General features: G+C 46.1%; 2 long non-coding RNA genes across 15 annotated transcripts; one reads left to right on the top strand and one right to left on the bottom strand.

The window, feature by feature from the left end:
- Positions 1-6,787: 6,787 nt before the first annotated feature.
- On the bottom strand, positions 6,788-8,666 carry LOC127919942 (uncharacterized). 2 transcript variants are annotated; one of them, XR_008104581.1, is made up of 4 exons: positions 8,061-8,666; positions 7,688-7,777; positions 7,148-7,327; positions 6,788-6,966 (listed from the first exon to the last, which is right to left on the bottom strand). It is a non-coding gene; the product is annotated as an uncharacterized LOC127919942 (long non-coding RNA). The 2 variants fall into 2 exon arrangements; XR_008104580.1 differs by lacking the exon at positions 7,688-7,777.
- Positions 8,667-9,679: 1,013 nt separating this feature from the next.
- On the top strand, positions 9,680-13,501 carry LOC127919941 (uncharacterized). 13 transcript variants are annotated; one of them, XR_008104571.1, is made up of 6 exons: positions 9,680-9,786; positions 11,720-11,758; positions 12,067-12,143; positions 12,219-12,372; positions 12,599-12,829; positions 13,134-13,501. It is a non-coding gene; the product is annotated as an uncharacterized LOC127919941 (long non-coding RNA). The 13 variants fall into 13 exon arrangements; XR_008104577.1 differs by lacking the exon at positions 9,680-9,786 and adding an exon at positions 12,446-12,522 and having other exon boundaries at positions 11,063-11,758; positions 12,296-12,372; XR_008104575.1 differs by lacking the exon at positions 9,680-9,786 and adding an exon at positions 12,446-12,522 and having other exon boundaries at positions 11,063-11,758; positions 12,219-12,295.
- Positions 13,502-18,247: the final 4,746 nt, after the last annotated feature.

Genomic DNA, 18,247 nt, shown 5'->3' with positions numbered 1-18,247 from the left:
CACTAGCGACCCTGCTCACCCTACACTCTAAACACTAGGCGACCCTGCCGCCCTACACTCAACCACTAGGCGACCCTGCCGCCCCTACACTCTAAACACTAGCGACCCTGCCGCCTACACTCTAAACACTAGGCGACCCTGCCGCCCTACACTCTAAACACTAGGCGACCCTGCCGCCTCACATACACGGGTTGGAACAGTTGGTGTCCCCCCCTGTATAGCCTGTTGTGCTGGTCCTGTCAGACTATGGGTTGGAACAGTTCGTCCCCCCCCCCTGTATAGCTTGTTGTGCTGGTCCTGTCAGACTATGGGTTGGAACAGTTGGTCTCCCCTCCCCCTGTATAGCCTGTTGTGCTGGTCCTGTCAGACTATGGGTTGGAACAGTTGGTCCCCCCCTGTATAGCCTGTTGTGCTGGTCCTGTCAGACTATGGGTTGGAACAGTTGGTCCCCCTCCCCCTGTATAGCCTGTTGTGCTGGTCCTGTCAGACTATGGGTTGGAACAGTTGGTCCCCCCCTGTATAGCCTGTTGTGCTGGTCCTGTCAGACTATGGGTTGGAACAGTTGGTCCCCCCTCCCCCCTTGTATAGCCTGTTGTGCTGGTCCTGTCAGACTATGGGTTAGAACAGTTGGTCCCCCCCTGTATAGCCTGTTGTGCTGGTCCTGTCAGACTATGGGTTGGAACAGTTGACCCCTCCCCTGTATAGCCTGTTGTGCTGGTCCTGTCAGACTATGGGTTGGAACAGTTGGTCCCCCTGTATAGCCTGTTGTGCTGGTCCTGTCAGACTATGGGTTGGAACAGTTGGTCCCCCTCCCCCTGTATAGCCTGTTGTGCTGGTCCTGTCAGACTATGGGTTGGAAACAGTTGGTCCCCCTCCCTGTATAGCCTGTTGTGCTGGTCCTGTCAGACTATGGGTTGGAACAGTTGGTCCCCTCCCCTGTATAGCCTGTTGTGTTGGAACAGCTGGTCCCCTCCCCTGTATAGCCTGTTGTGTTGGAACAGTTGGTCCCCTCCCCTGTATAGCCTGTTGTGCTGGTCCTGTCAGACTATGGGTTGGAACAGTTGGTCCCCCCCCCCCCCTGTATAGCCTGTTGTGCTGGTCCTGTCAGACTATGGGTTGGAACAGTTGGTCCCCCTGTATAGCCTGTTGTGCTGGTCCTGTCAGACTATGGGTTGGAACAGTTGGTCCCCCCTGTATAGCCTGTTGTGCTGGTCCTGTCAGACTATGGGTTGGAACAGTTGGTCCCCCTCCCCCTGTATAGCCTGTTGTGTTGGAACAGTTGGTCCCCCTCCCCCTGTATAGCCTGTTGTGCTGGTCCTGTCAGACTATGGGTTGGAACAGTTGGTCCCCCCCCTGTATAGCCTGTTGTGCTGGTCCTGGAACAGTTGGTCCCCCCCTGTATAGCCTGTTGTGCTGGTCCTGTCAGACTATGGGTTGGAACAGTTGGTCCCCCCCTGTATAGCCTGTTGTGCTGGTCCTGTCAGACTATGGGTTGGAACAGTTGGTCCCCCCTGTATAGCCTGTTGTGCTGGTCCTGTCAGACTATGGGTTGGAACAGTTGGTCCCCCCTGTATAGCCTGTTGTGCTGGTCCTGTCAGACTATGGGTTGGAACAGTTGGTCCCCTCCCCTGTATAGCCTGTTGTGCTGGTCCTGTCAGACTATGGGTTGGAACAGTTGGTCCCCCTGTATAGCCTGTTGTGCTGGTCCTGTCAGACTATGGGTTGGAACAGTTGGTCCCCCCCCCCTGTATAGCCTGTTGTGCTGGTCCTGTCAGACTATGGGTTGGAACAGTTGGTCCCCCCCCCTGTATAGCCTGTTGTGCTGGTCCTGTCAGACTATGGGTTGGAACAGTTGGTCCCCCTGTATAGCCTGTTGTGCTGGTCCTGTCAGACTATGGGTTGGAACAGTTGGTCCCCCTCCCTGTATAGCCTGTTGTGCTGGTCCTGTCAGACTATGGGTTGGAACAGTTGGTCCCCCCTGTATAGCCTGTTGTGCTGGTCCTGTCAGACTACCCAACGAATGAAAACACATTGTGAATCAGATGTTTTTCTTTGTGTTTCACAGCTGTGAAGAATCAAGTCACAGGCAGCTTCATATTGAACGCAAAAAGTGGAGATGCCAAGTCCAGAACCTTCATCGAGAGCGGTTTGGAGTGGGAGTACGTCTTCGGAAGCGGCGAGAAAGAAACACTGAAAACAATCGGCCCCCTTCACGAGGGCATCGTTGTTCTGGTAAGAAGACGAAACTGATGGATCTAGTAAGACGCACACTCAGACACACACACACCCAGACATGTGCACACACACACATACATACCCAGACACATGCACACGCCCAGACACGTGCACACACACACACACACACACATACACACCCAGACACGTGCACACACCAAGACACACACACACACACACACACACACCCAGACACGTGCACACACACACATACATACCCAGACACATGCACACGCCCAGACACGTGCACACACACACACAATGACACCCAGACACGTGCACACCAAGACACACACACACACACACACACACACACACACACACACACACACACACACACACACACACACACCCAGACACGTGCACACACACACATACATACCCAGACACATGCACACGCCCAGACACGTGCACACACACACACATACACACCCAGACACGTGCACACATACACACACACACACATACACACCCAGACACGTGCATGCACGCACACACACACACACACACACATACACACCCAGACACACATACACCCAGACACGTGCACACACCCAGACACACATACACACACACACACCCAGACACGTGCACACACACATACACACGTGCACACACACACACACACACACACATACAGGCTGAATTTTTCAACATTGACAAGTGACAGTTGAGGTGCAGGTGTGCATCGCCTCAATTCTCATTTTACCCAAAACAGGCCGACCCAAATGATCACTAGACACAGCAGCATGTGGTCAGAAGATACAGGACTCTGTTCCCAATGGTTCACGTTGAGGTTCAGCTCCACACTCCAGTCAGTCCCCTAGAAAGACAGTGGAGCACCTTCACTGTGATTTTAATCATCTTTGATTGTCCACTAGTGGTAATTAGTGCTTTTCTAGATCGGTTTCGGTACGATTAGTAAAACAAAATATTGTGGTTTTCGATTTCGGTTTCGATAACATTAAATGTATTATAGTGACCTTTTTTTGTGTGACATTTTAATGGTAATTACAAAGCCAAAAATAGTAAAAATGTAATTGCCAAAGCATTGAAAATATTCCATTGTCTCTGTCAGGTCCACATTGGGTAGACATCATTAGAAAAATAGGAAATTACTATGAAATAATACAATATTCAGTTGTGTATATTTACTTAGTTTTAATTTAATGACTTTAATATTTTTCATTCCTTAAAGTCGTCATCTCATCTCTGGCAGTAGCAGTCAGCCGTCATCCTGTTTAGCTAGGCTAACCTGGCTAAATATACTGTAGAGCTGTCTGTAGTCATCCTGTTTAGCTAGGCTAACCTGGCTAAATATACTGCAGAGCTGTCTGTAGTCATCCTGTTTAGCTAGGCTAACCTGGCTAAATATACTGCAGAGCTGTCTGTAGTCATCCTGTTTAGCTAGGCTAACCTGCCTAAATATACTGCAGAGCTGTCTGTAGTCATCTGCAGAGCTGTCTTAGTCATCCTGTTTAGCTAGGCTAACCTGCCTAAATATACTGCAGAGCTGTCTGTAGTCATCCTGTTTAGCTAGGCTAACCTGCCTAAATATACTGCAGAGCTGTCTGTAGTCATCCTGTTTAGCTAGGCTAACCTGCCTAAATATACTGCAGAGCTGTCTGTAGTCATCCTGTTTAGCTAGGCTAACCTGCCTAAATATACTGCAGAGCTGTCTGTAGTCATCCTGTTTAGCTAGGCTAACCTGCCTAAATATACTGTAGAGCTGTCTGTAGTCATCCTGTTTAGCTAGGCTAACCTGCCTAAATATACTGCAGAGCTGTCTGTAGTCATCCTGTTTAGCTAGGCTAACCTGCCTAAATATACTGCAGAGCTGTCTGTAGTCATCCTGTTTAGCTAGGCTAACCTGCCTAAATATACTGCAGAGCTGTCTGTAGTCATCCTGTTTAGCTAGGCTAACCTGCCTAAATATACTGCAGAGCTGTCTGTAGAAATGATTTGACTAGTTCTTCAAAGTAGTTCAGGTAAACGTTCACCAACTGTCTGTCCCTCTTGTTGTGTACATTCCTCTCTCATGTGGTCTGTGTGTATCTAACCAAATGTAGCAGGCGTAAAAGTGTATGCATCTCTGTCTAAACTGGGGGAAAACTGCCGCAAGGGATTATGGTCATTGTAGTTAATTATCACTTTTATGTGCTGAACTAGGTTGAAAATGTGCTTAATGAAAAACTTCATCTCCCTTCAGCCCATCGTCCCACTTAGTTCTTGGGTTGATTTCTCTTGTGAATGATTTGACCATGATTTGTAAGGACCAGAAGTGCTTACAAGGATAGTAAAACGAGGACAATTCGGACAAGTAGGGACATTTCACCTGTCCCCACAAGGAAAAAAGCTATTTTAGGCTTAGGATCTTAGGCTTAGGTTTGGGGTTAGGATTTTGGGTTAATGTTAAGGTCAGACTTAGGTTAAGGGTTAGGTTTAGGGATTAGGGGAAATAGGACTTTGAATGGGAATCAATTGTTTATCTTTCTCTCACTCTCTTTCTCCCTGTCGCTCTCTCTCTGTCATCGTGTCCTCTTTCTCCCTGTCCTCTTCTAGGTCATTCCACAGGAGGAGGACACTAAGATCAGTCTGACATATAAGTACATTATCCATGAGGACCTGCTGCCGGTCATCACCAATAACAATGTTCTCCTGGCCGAGCTGGATACCTACGAGTGGGCCCTGAAGAGCTGGTCGCAGTGCTCTAAACCCTGTGGGGGAGGTGTGTGTATGGGGGGAGGCTGGTTGTGGAGTGGCTCTTTAGACCAGTTGGATTCTCTGTGTGTGGAGGGTGGGGGGCTGCTTGTGGAGCGGCTCTTTAGACCAGGTTAATTCAATCTCACCTGCTACAGAAAGGTCCCTGATGGTTGTTTCCATTTGTGCCTGGCCTGCCAAGGACCCCTGCTGTGGGTTGGTGCTATTGGCCCAACCTGGCAACCTGCTATGGGTTGGTGCTATTTTCCCAACCTGGCAACCTGCTGTGGGTTCATGCTATTGTCCCAACCTGGCAACCTGCTGTGGGTTCATGCTATCGTCCCAACCTGGCAACCTGCAATGGGTTGGTGCTATTGGCCCAACCTGGCAACCTACTGTGGGTTGGTGCTATTGGCCCAACCTGGCAACCTGCTGTGGGTTCATGCTATTGGCCCAACCTGGCAACCTGCTATGGGTTGGTGCTATTGGCCCAACCTGGCAACCTACTGTGGGTTGGGCTTCATGGCAACCTGCTATGGGTTGGTTCCCAACCTGCAACCTGCTATGGGTTGGTGCTATTTTCTCTACCTGGCAACCTGCTGTGGGTTGGTGCCCCAACCTGGCAACCTGCCTGGGTTGGTGCTATTGGCCCAACCTGGCAACCTGCTGTGGGTTGGTGCTATTGGCCCAACCTGGCAACCTGCTATGGGTTGGTGCTATTGGCCCAACCTGGCAACCTACTGTGGGTTGGTGCTATTGGCCCAACCTGGCAACCTGCTATGGGTTGGTGCTGGTAACCTACCTACTGTGGGTTGGTGCTATTGGCCCATCCTGGCAACCTGCTGTGGGTTGGTGCTATGGGCCCAACCTGGCAACCTGCTATGGGTTGGTGCTATTGGTCAACCTGGCAGCCTGCTGTGGGTTGGTGCTATTGGCCCAACCTGGCAACCTGCTATGGGTTGGTGCTATTGGCCCATCCTGGCAACCTGCTGTGGGTTGGTGCTATGGGCCCAACCTGGCAACCTGCATGGGTTGGTGCTATTGGTCCAACCTGGCAGCCTGCTGTGGGTTGGTGCTATTGGCCCAACCTGGCAACCTGCTATGGGTTGGTGCTGGCCCAACCTGGCAACCTACTGTGGGTTGGTGCTATTGACCCAACCTGGTTGACGCAGAGCAGAGCCTAAATGTCCTCGGGGCATGCTGCTCAGGGGTCTCTGACACATTCACATTCAAATGGTTCCTCCTACCCTGTTGCTCTGTCAGTGTGTGTGTGTGTGTGCGTGTGTGTGCGTGCGTGTGTGTGTGTGTGTGCACACGCACGTCTCTCTCAGTCTTAGTACATACGGCCACCTGCATCTTCTTTCTGTCAAATGATTTACAGTATAAATTAGAAAATGTTATGTTTTTGTCAGATGTTACAACAGATGTACTAAACCCATTTTAATTGGACCGTCTGGCAGGTATACAGTACACCAAATACGGATGCAGGAGGAAGAGCGACAGTCGACTGGTGCACCGGAACCTCTGTGAAACCAGCAAGAAGCCCAAACCCATCCGGAAGAGGTGCAACGTGAACGAGTGCAGCCAGCCAACGTGAGCTCCTCTCCCCTTCACTCTCCCCCTCTATCCTTTCTCTGTCCATGTCCGAGCCATGTTGATAGGAGAGCATCCATTTCATCATCATCATCATCATCATCATCATCATCATCATCATCATCATCATCATCATCATCATCATCATCACTCTAAGGGACACTTCCTCTCGAAGAGGGACTGAAGCTAAAGCACTCTGTCTGAATGACTAACCTAGTCGTTCCCAGTAGTGGACAGATTGAATAATGAGATAATAACCTAGTCGTTCCCAGTAGTGGACAGATTGAATAATGAGATAATAACCTAGTCGTTCCCAGTAGTGGACAGATTGAATAATGAGATAATAACCTAGTCGTTCCCAGTAGTGGACAGATTGAATAATGAGATAATAACCTAGTCATTCCCAGTAGTGGACAGATTGAATAATGAGATAATAACCTAGTCATTCCCAGTAGTGGACAGATTGAATAATGAGATAATAACCTAGTCGTTTCCCAGTAGTGGACAGATTGAATAATGAGATAATAACCTAGTCATTCCTAGTAGTGGACAGATTGAATAATGAGATAATAACCCAGTCGTTTCCAGTAGTGGACAGATTGAATAATGAGATAATAACCTAGTCATTCTCAGTAGTGGACAGATTGAATAATGAGATAATAACCTAGTCATTCCCAGTAGTGGACAGATTGAATAATGAGATAATAACCTAGTCATTCCCAGTAGTGGACAGATTGAATAATGAGATAATAACCTAGTCATTCTCAGTAGTGGACAGATTGAATAATGAGATAATAACCTAGTCATTCCCAGTAGTGGACATATTGAATAATGAGATAATAACTTAGTCATTCCCAGTAGTGGGCAGATTGAATAATGAGATAATAACCTAGTCATTCCCAGTAGTGGACAGATTGAATAATGAGATAATAACCTAGTCATTCCCAGTAGTGGACAGATTGAATAATGAGATAATAACCTAGTCATTCCCAGTAGTGGACAGATTGAATAATGAGATAATAACCTAGTCATTCCCAGTAGTGGACAGATTGAATAATGAGATAATAACCTAGTCATTCCCAGTAGTGGACAGATTGAATAATGAGATAATAACCTAGTCATTCCCAGTAGTGGACAGATTGAATAATGAGATAATAACCTAGTCATTCCCAGTAGTGGACAGATTGAATAATGAGATAATAACCTAGTCATTCTCAGTAGTGGACAGATTGAATAATGAGATAATAACCTAGTCATTCCCAGTAGTGGACAGATTGAATAATGAGATAATAACCTAGTCATTCCCAGTAATGAGATAATAACCTAGTCATTCCCAGTAGTGGACAGATTGAATAATGAGATAATAACCTAGTCATTCCCAGTAGTGGACAGATTGAATAATGAGATAATAACCTAGTCATTCCCAGTAATGAGATAATAACCTAGTCATTCCCAGTAGTGGACAGATTGAATAATGAGATAATAACCTAGTCATTCCCAGTAGTGGACAGATTGAATAATGAGATAATAACCTAGTCGTTCCCAGTAGTGGACAGATTGAATAATGAGATAATAACCTAGTCATTCCCAGTAGTGGACAGATTGAATAATGAGATAATAACTTAGTCATTCCCAGTAATGAGATAATAACCTAGTCATTCCCAGTAGTGGACAGATTGAATAATGAGATAATAACCTAGTCATTCCCAGTAGTGGACAGATTGAATAATGAGATAATAACCTAGTCATTCCCAGTAGTGGACAGATTGAATAATGAGATAATAACCTAGTCATTCCCAGTAGTGGACAGATTGAATAATGAGATAATAACCTAGTCATTCCCAGTAGTGGACAGATTGAATAATGAGATAATAACCTAGTCATTCCCAGTAGTGGACAGATTGAATAATGAGATAATAACCTAGTCATTCCCAGTAGTGGACAGATTGAATAATGAGATAATAACCTAGTCATTCCCAGTAGTGGACAGATTGAATAATGAGATAATAACCTAGTCATTCTCAGTAGTGGACAGATTGAATAATGAGATAATAACCTAGTCGTTCCCAGTAGTGGACAGATTGAATAATGAGATAATAACCTAGTCATTCCCAGTAGTGGACAGATTGAATAATGAGATAATAACCTTGTCATTCCCAGTAGTGGACAGATTGAATAATGAGATAATAACCTAGTCATTCCCAGTAGTGGACAGATTGAAAAATGAGATAATAACCTAGTCATTCTCAGTAGTGGACAGATTGAATAATGAGATAATAACCTAGTCATTCTCAGTAGTGGACAGATTGAATAATGAGATAATAACCTAGTCTTTCTCAGTAGTGGACAGATTGAATAATGAGATAATAACCTAGTCATTCCCAGTAGTGGACAGATTGAATAATGAGATAATAACCTAGTCTTTCTCAGTAGTGGACAGATTGAATAATGAGATAATAACCTAGTCTTTCTCAGTAGTGGACAGATTGAATAATGAGATAATAACCTAGTCTTTCTCAGTAGTGGACAGATTGAATAATGAGATAATAACCTAGTCCTTCCAGTAGTGGACAGATTGAATAATTCTGTCTGCTCCTCTCTCCCTCCCCCTCCCTCCCTCCCTCCCTCCCTCCCTCCCTCTCTCTCCCTCTCTCTCTCTCTCTCTCTCTCTCTCTCTCTCTCTCTCTCTCTCTCTCCCTCTCTCTCTCTCTCTCTTCCTGTCTCTCTCTCTTTTTCTCTTCCTGTCTCTCTGTCTCTCTCTCTTTCTCTTCCTGTCTGTCCTCTCTGTCAGATCTCTACTCTCTCTCTTCCTGTCTCCCTGGTCTCCTCCCTAGGTCCCTCCCTCCCTCCTCTCCTCTCCTCTCTCTCTCCTCAGACCTAGGAGCTCTCACCTCTCTGCTCTCTGCTCTCTCTCAAGGGTCTCTCTCCTCTCTCTCTCTCTCTCTCTCTCTCTCTCTCTCTCTCAGAGTCCCTCTTCTCTCCTCTCCCTCTACTCTCCTCAAGGGTCTCTCTCTCTCTCTCCCTCTCTCTCCTCTCTCTCTCTCTCAGGTGGTTGGTGGAGGAGTGGAACCCAGCAGTAAGACGTGTGGGAAGATTGGCTACCAGTCCCAGGGTTGTTCAGTGTATAACCCTGGCCCTCCACAACGGCACCACCGGACGGTCCACACTAAGTACTGTACAGAGGACAAGCCTGAGACCAGGAAGGTCTGTAACCCCTCTGCCTGCCCTGCGCAGTGGAGGACAGGGGCCTGGTCACAGGTGGGTCCCAGCATAGAGCTTCACTACAGAGTATACTCTAGACAAGTCTGGTCACAGGTATAGAGCTTCACCACAGAGTATAGAGCTTCACCACAGAGTATAGAGCTCTCACCACAGAGTATAGGCTTCACCACAGAGTATAGGCTTCACCACAGAGTATAGAGCTTCACCACAGAGTATAGAGCTTCACCACAGAGTATACTTCTAGACAAGGGCCTGGTCACAGGTGGGTCCCAGCCAATGACGTATTTAAACCCTGGGTTTCTGAAGCCACCGGTTGGCCTCATTAACACCACCCTGTAGGGCCACCGGTTGGCCTCATTAACACCACCCTGTAGGACCACCGGTTGGCCTCATTAACACCACCCTGTAGGGCCACCGGTTGGCCTCATTAACACCACCCTGTAGGACCACCGGTTGGCCTCATTAACACCACCCTGTAGGGCCACTGGTTGGCCTCATTAACACCACCCTGTAGGGCCACTGGTTGGACTCATTAACACCACCCTGTAGGGCCACCGGTTGGCCTCATTAACACCACCCTGTAGGGCCACCGGTTGGCCTCATTAACACCACCCTGTAGGACCACCAGTTGGACTCATTAACACCACCCTGTAGGGCCACCGGTTGGCCTCATTAACACCACCCTGTAGGGACACTCCACCATTGAAATACATGGAATTCTACAGTATTTAAATGAAGGACAAAATGACATGTATTTCAGTATGTTCCTTTGTAGTGGGGCCAATAACATTAGTACTTTAAGGAAAAACGGTTTAATATTTTTTTTTACATGTTATAAAAATAAAAAAATGTTTAGCTCACATTGAATAATTATAAAGTCTGCGTTACGGTGTCTGATAGAATATATACTTGTTAACAACGAATGTAGATATGAATACATGTAGACATGAATACATGCAGTTCTACAGCTTCCAACATCTTTTCTACACTGGAGGAGGACAACTAAGATGGCTGTGCGGTGGCTTCAATACAGCGCCCCTGTCAGTCATCTAGGGTTTATACACATCTTTGGTCCCACCATGGAGCTCTGTCTCAGAGCAGACTGTTCACTAGACAAGGGCCTGGTCACAGGTGGGTCCCAGCATGGAGCTCCGCCACAGATCCTATAGTACAGACAGGGGCCTGGTCTGGTCATGTAGCTCCGCCACTGGAGCATACTCTAGCAAGGGCCTGGTCACAGGTGGGTCCCAGCATGGAGCTCCACCACAAAGCCTACAGTACAGACAGGGGCCTGGTCATGGAGCTCCCCACTGAGCATTCTCTAGACAAGGGACCAGTCACAGGTGGGTCCCAGCATGGAGCTCCGCCACAGAGCCTTCAGTACAGACAGGGACCTGGTCATGGAGCTCTGTCACACAGCTCACAGTACTACTTATCAGAGTTGGGGTCAACTCCATTTCAAATCAATCAATGATGGAATTGGAATTTCTGTTCACTAAAATAGAATTGTAGTTTTCTTTTAATTGAATTGTAAAATGAAGCTGAACCCTGGTGTGGAAACATTCTCCAGTCACCACACACTGAAGGACGTGAAGAGGACGGTTGGCGTATCCAGACCCTCTAGCAGTCCAGTTTGATTGAGTTTGTTGATTATAAACACTTTTTTTCCTGTGTTGTTTACCAGGGTTTCTGGAAAGGGAAGTTGCTCTATATCGATTTGTTTTAGGAATTGTGCTAGCTGACTGTTCTAGTGAGTGAAGAGCCAGCTGTTTTGAGTCTCGTCTGACCCGCTGTCTCTCTGTGTGGCCACCACGGTGTTCAGTAAGCTGTGGAGAGGGGCTTCGACAGAGACAGGTTATCTGACCCGCTGTCTCTCTGTGTGGCCACCACGGTGTTCAGTAAGCTGTGGAGAGGGGATTCGACAGAGACAGGTTATCTGACCCGCTGTCTCTCTGTGTGGCCACCACAGTGTTCAGTAAGCTGTGGAGAGGGGATTCGACAGAGACAGGTTATCTGACCCGCTGTCTCTCTGTGTGGCCACCACAGTGTTCAGTAAGCTGTGGAGAGGGGAATTCGACAGAGACAGGTTATCTGACCCGCTGTCTCTCTGTGTGGCCACCACAGTGTTCAGTAAGCTGTGGAGAGGGATTCGACAGAGACAGGTTATCTGACCCGCTGTCTCTCTGTGTGGCCACCACAGTGTTCAGTAAGCTGTGGAGAGGGGATTCGACAGAGACAGGTTATCTGACCCGCTGTCTCTCTGTGTGGCCACTACGGTGTTCAGTAAGCTGTGGAGAGGGGATTCGACAGAGACAGGTTATCTGACCCGCTGTCTCTCTGTGTGGCCACCACGGTGTTCAGTAAGCTGTGGAGAGGGGATTCGACAGAGACAGGTTATCTGACCCGCTGTCTCTCTGTGGCCACCACAGTGTTCAGTAAGCTGTGGAGAGGGGATTCGACAGAGACAGGTTATCTGACCCGCTGTCTCTCTGTGTGGCCACCACAGTGTTCAGTAAGCTGTGGAGAGGGGATTCGACAGAGACAGGTTATCTGACCCGCTGTCTCTCTGTGTGGCCACCACAGTGTTCAGTAAGCTGTGGAGAGGGGATTCGACAGAGACAGGTTATCTGACCCGCTGTCTCTCTGTGTGCCACTACGGTGTTCAGTAAGCTGTGGAGGGATTCGACAGAGACAGGTTATCTGACCCGCTGTCTCTCTGTGTGGCCACCACGGTGTTCAGTAAGCTGTGGAGAGGGGATTCGACAGAGACAGGTTATCTGACCCGCTGTCTCTCTGTGTGGCCACCACAGTGTTCAGTAAGCTGTGGAGAGGGGATTCACAGAGACAGGTTATCTGACCCGCTGTCTCTCTGTGTGGCCACCACAGTGTTCAGTAAGCTGTGGAGAGGGGATTCGACAGAGACAGGTTATCTGACCCGCTGTCTCTCTGTGTGGCCACCACAGTGTTCAGTAAGCTGTGGAGAGGGGATTCGACAGAGACAGGTTATCTGACCCGCTGTCTCTCTGTGTGGCCACCACGGTGTTCAGTAAGCTGTGGAGAGGGGATTCGACAGAGAGAGGTTATCTGACCCGCTGTCTCTCTGTGTGGCCACCACGGTGTTCAGTAAGCTGTGGAGAGGGATTCGACAGAGACAGGTTATCTGACCCGCTGTCTCTCTGTGTGGCCACCACGGTGTTCAGTAAGCTGTGGAGAGGGGATTCGACAGAGACAGGTTATCTGACCCGCTGTCTCTCTGTGTGGCCACCACAGTGTTCAGTAAGCTGTGGAGAGGGATTCGACAGAGACAGGTTATCTGACCCGCTGTCTCTGTGTGGCCACCACGGTGTTCAGTAAGCTGTGGAGAGGGGATTCGACAGAGACAGGTTATCTGACCCGCTGTCTCTCTGTGTGGCCACCACAGTGTTCAGTAAGCTGTGGAGAGGGGATTCGACAGAGACAGGTTATCTGACCCGCTGTCTCTCTGTGTGGCCACCACAGTGTTCAGTAAGCTGTGGAGAGGGGATTCGACAGAGACAGGTTATCTGACCCGCTGTCTCTCTGTGTGGCCACCACAGTGTTCAGTAAGCTGTGGAGAGGGGATTCGACAGAGACAGGTGGTGTGTAGAGCCACAGACAACACCATCGGCCAGTGTGAGGGAGACAAGCCTGAAACTGTCCTCATCTGTAAACTGAGCCCGTGTCCAGGTAGAGTACATACACACACATGCATGCTCTTACACACACACACACACACACACACACACACACACACACACACACACACACACACACACACACACACACACACACACACACACACACACACACACACACACACACACACACACACACACACACACAAAGATAGAAGTCAATGATGTGTAATAACTGTTTCTCCTGCTATCCCTATAAGTGCTTCAGGAGCACTTATTGTTTGTGTGTGTGTGTGAGCTCTGATTACCTGGGGAGACAGGAGAGGAGAAGAACAGGGGTTCTTAAAGAGCTCTGATTACCTGGGGAGACAGGAGAGGAGAGGAAGGGGTTCTTAAAAGCTCTGATTACCTGGGGAGACAGGAGAGGAGAGGAAGGGGTTCTTAAGAGCTCTGATTACCTGGGGAGACAGGAGAGGAGAGGAGGGGTTCTTAAGAGCTCTGATTACCTGGGGAGACAGGAGAGGAGAAGAACAGGGGTTCTTAAAGAGCTCTGATTACCTGGGGAGACAGGAGAGGAGAGGAAGGGGTTCTTAAGAGCTCTGATTACCTGGGGAGACAGGAGAGGAGAGGAAGGGGTTCTTAAGAGCTCTGATTACCTGGGGAGACAGGAGAGGAGAGGAAGGGGTTCTTAAGAGCTCTGATTACCTGGGGAGACAGGAGAGGAGAGGAGGGGGTTCTTAAGAGCTCTGATTACCTGGGGAGACAGGAGAGGAGAGGGGGGTTCTTAAAGAGCTCTGATGACCTGGGGAGACAGGAGAGGAGAGGGGGGTTCTTAAGAGCTCTGATTACCTGGGGAGACAGGAGAGGAGAGGAGGGGGTTCTTAAAGAGCTCTGAATATCTGGGGAGTTAGGAACAGTTGCAAACCCCTAGTTCGGGAACCGCTGCCATAGCAAATTCCTTTTGGTGCTATATGTAACCTTTTTTTGGAGGTTCTATGAAGAACCATGCTCAAGGTTCTAAATGGAACATGGTGCTAATGTTCTATAAAGAACCATTAATAAAAGGTTCTATATAGCATCAAAAAGGGTTCCACTATGGTTGCAACCCTTTTCTTATAGTCCTTTATAGAACCTTTATGGAGAATGGTTCTATAAAAAACCTTCTTTAATCTTAAACCATACAGGGTTTTATTCTGGTCAGACATGTTATATTGTTCAAATTCCCTAGGTGTTATTATTGACACGTTGAAACAAGTGAGCTTCCTCTGGAACAGCTGGGGTCCCTGAGGAGAGAATTGAGACCCACTGACTGATTTAGTCAGCTGTTCTCAACTAACACAAGGCCATAACAGGAGTCTTTCACAGGACACCATCACTGACCATTGTCATATCTAATATGTAATGGAATTACACACCAGATAAACTGACATGACTCTAACTCACAATTGCACAAAAAGAGCTGTGCATAAACCACGCCTCAAAATATTCTAATGAGCTGCTTCCCCTACATTTTAATTATCATTAAAAGAGATAAGAACCCTTTTCTGAACTGTAAAGAACCCTAGTTCTGAACTTTAAAGAACCCTAGTTCTGAACTGTAAAGAACCCTAGTTCTGAACTGTAAAGAACCCTAGTTCTGAACTGTAAAGAACCCTAGTTCTGAACTGTAAAGAACCCTAGTTCTGAACTGTAAAGAACCCTAGTTCTGAACTGTAAAGAACCCTAGTTCTGAACTGTAAAGAACCCTAGTTCTGAACTTTAAAGAACCCTAGTTCTGAACTGTAAAGAACCCTAGTTCTGAACTGTAAAGAACCCTAGTTCTGAACTGTAAAGAACCCTAGTTCTGAACTGTAAAGAACCCTAGTTCTGAACTGTAAAGAACCCTAGTTCTGAACTGTAAAGAACCCTAGTTCTGAACTGTAAAGAACCCTAGTTCTGAACTGTAAAGAACCCTAGTTCAGTTCAAACTGTAAAGAACCCTAGTTCTGAACTCTGAACCCTAGTTCTGAACTGTAAAGAACCCATAGTTCTGAACTGTAAAGAACCATTGAAGAACTCAAAGGGCTGTTTGAGTCATTATGATTCCACATAGAACCATCACCTTCCCAAAGAACCCTGGGATGTAGGGTTGGATTCTAGTCTATTCTATTCTTGTCTATTGGATTCTAGTCTATTCTATTCTTCTAGAAGAAGGGAAAAATTCTAGAAATTCTATTCTTCCATTGGATTTGTAAAATTCCCATTGATTTGTCTATTCAACCCTAAAGTCCCACCATGTAATTATGTTCTATTGCTTTTCGTCTATCATTCTCTGGTATTCTAGTCTAACATTGGTTTGGATTCTAGTCTATTCTATTCCTCCGTTGGACTAAAGTCTGGATTCTATTCTTCTATTGATTCTAGTCTATTCTATTCTTCTATTGTATTCCTAGTCTATTCTTCACAAACTCTCTTCAGTGGAAGTGATTCATAGGATGCTTCTATTGGATTTTATTGGATTCTAGTCTATTCTATTATTCTATTGGATTTGAGTCTATTCTATTCTTCTATTGGATTTTATTGGATTCTAGTCTATTCAATTCTTCTACTGGATTTTATTCGATTCTAGTCTATTCTATTATTCTATTGGATTCTAGTCTATTCTATTCTTCTATTGGATTTTATTGGATGTTAGTCTATTCTATTCTTCTATTGGATTTTATTGGATTCTAGTCTATTCTATTCTTCTATTGGATTCTAGTCTATTCTATTCTTCTATTGGATTCTAGTCTATTCTATTCTTCTATTGGAATCTAGTCTATTCTATTCTTCTATTGGATTCTAGTCTATTCTATTCTTCTATTGGAATCTAGTCTATTCTATTCTTCTATTGGAATCTAGTCTATTCTATTCTTCTATTGGAATCTAGTCTATTCTATTCTTCTATTGGATTCTAGTCTATTCTATTCTTCTATTGGATTCTAGTCTATTCTATTCTTCTATTGGTCTATTCTAGTCTATTCTATTCTTAGCTGCTTACCGTTTTAAACATCTGATATTAAAGAGTGTGTCTGGGAAATATGTTTGAGGTACAGTATGTAGTGAATTCGGGGAATAGCCCTGACTGGGACTCAACCCATAACCTTTAGGCGTTACACACAAGAGATCCAAATCTCTGTTCTTATGTGACCAACTTTTTATTTCAGATTTGTATTTTTTTATTTCAGAGTGCGTTTCCAAGTACAAAGATAACCCAGTCCCCATCCAGCCAACCTCAGTTGTTCCTGGACGAGCACCATTCCTTCTTGTTGTCGATGATTCGAGGGTTATAACTTCTAATAGTAACTGTATCCACTGGTTAAATGGGAGAGAGCGTGGTGGTCGGCCATCTTTAGAGCCAATCATTTTTCAGCAGCAGTGTCACGGTCGTGTGTTGAATGAATGGACCAAGGTGCAGCGTGCATAGAGTTCCACATGTTAATGAGATGAAACGCACAGGAACAAAACAATAAAGCGCATAAGGAAAAGGTGACTCTAATGGAGTGATCGCCGGCAACTAGACGTAGACAAGAACCCACAAAAACCCAGTGGGAAAAGGCTGCATAAATATGATCCCTAATCAGAGACAACGATAGTGTCACACCCTGACCTTAGTGTTCTTTGTTTTCCTTGTTATGTTGGTTAGGTCAGGGTGTGACATGGGCGATGTATGTGTTTTTGTCTTGTCTAGGGGTTTTGTATGTTTATGGGGCTGTTTCCTTTCTAGGTATATTGTATGTCTATGGTCCTAGATTGGTTCTCAATTAGAGGCAGCTGTCTATCGTTGTCTCTGATTGGGAACCATATTTAGGCAGCCATATTCTGTGGGTACTTTGTGGGTGATTGTTTCTGTGTCTGTGTTTGTTTCACCACACGGTACTGTTTCGGTTATTCATGTTTTGTTTATTGTTTTGTAGTGTTTCGGTTTATTCATTAAAAACAACTATGGACACTTACCACGCTGCATTTTGGTCCGAAACCTCTTCGTCTTCAGAAGAGGAGGAAATCAGCCGTGACAGATAGACAGCTGCCACTGATTGGGAACCATACCAGGTCAACATAGAAATGTAAAAACTAGACTACCCAACCTAGTTACACCTTGACCTAACCAAAATAGAGAATATAAAGGATCTCTAAGGTCAGTGTGTGACAAGCAGTGTTTGCCTTCCAGCAGTAGTCTTCTGATTGGCTGAGAGATTCAAGGGGCTTTCATCGTTAAGTAACATAATTAAAGGGAAGCATTGAACGTTTAAATTCATGACCTTCAGGGGGGAAAAGGCATTTACCTGCAGGCCACACCCACATCAAATGAAAATGTGTCTACCTGATTTAGGGGACACGGTGAACAGTTGCGAGTTGGGGCCAATTTCAGCGTAAAACGTTTCTTTGGTGTTAAATACAGTAAATGAACAAACTTAAAATGTATAAATTGGTGGTTCGGATTACAGAATGCCAAGGTCATATTTTTTCCATATTCTGTTCGAGTTAAAGGGTTGTTCAGATTCACGTAGATCTGTAGACCATTATTTTTTAATGGCTCAGAATATGAGCTTTCCAAAAGTTGTTTATATATCATAGTGCACTCCTTTCAGGAGCCCAGATAACTTATTTTATAAATCCCATCATTGGAGGTTTCAGTAGTTGGGTTTACCGAAGGACTCCATAGGCCAGCATAGATGACTTAAGTTGTAAATATAGAAACATGTTTCCTTGGAATGTTCTTAAACCATTAATGTCCATGATATTAGTAAGGATACGGATTCCACATTGGGACCATTGAGGGGATACTAAAGGCTGTCCTCCAGATCACAAGGCATTATTGCGAA

Source organism: Oncorhynchus keta, unplaced genomic scaffold (genome assembly GCF_023373465.1).
Source record: "Oncorhynchus keta strain PuntledgeMale-10-30-2019 unplaced genomic scaffold, Oket_V2 Un_contig_17927_pilon_pilon, whole genome shotgun sequence".
In the NCBI taxonomy this organism is placed as follows: Eukaryota; Metazoa; Chordata; class Actinopteri; order Salmoniformes; family Salmonidae; genus Oncorhynchus; species Oncorhynchus keta.
The sequence above is the reverse complement of the archived record's forward strand: the minus strand, read 5'-3'. Positions and strand labels throughout refer to the sequence as shown.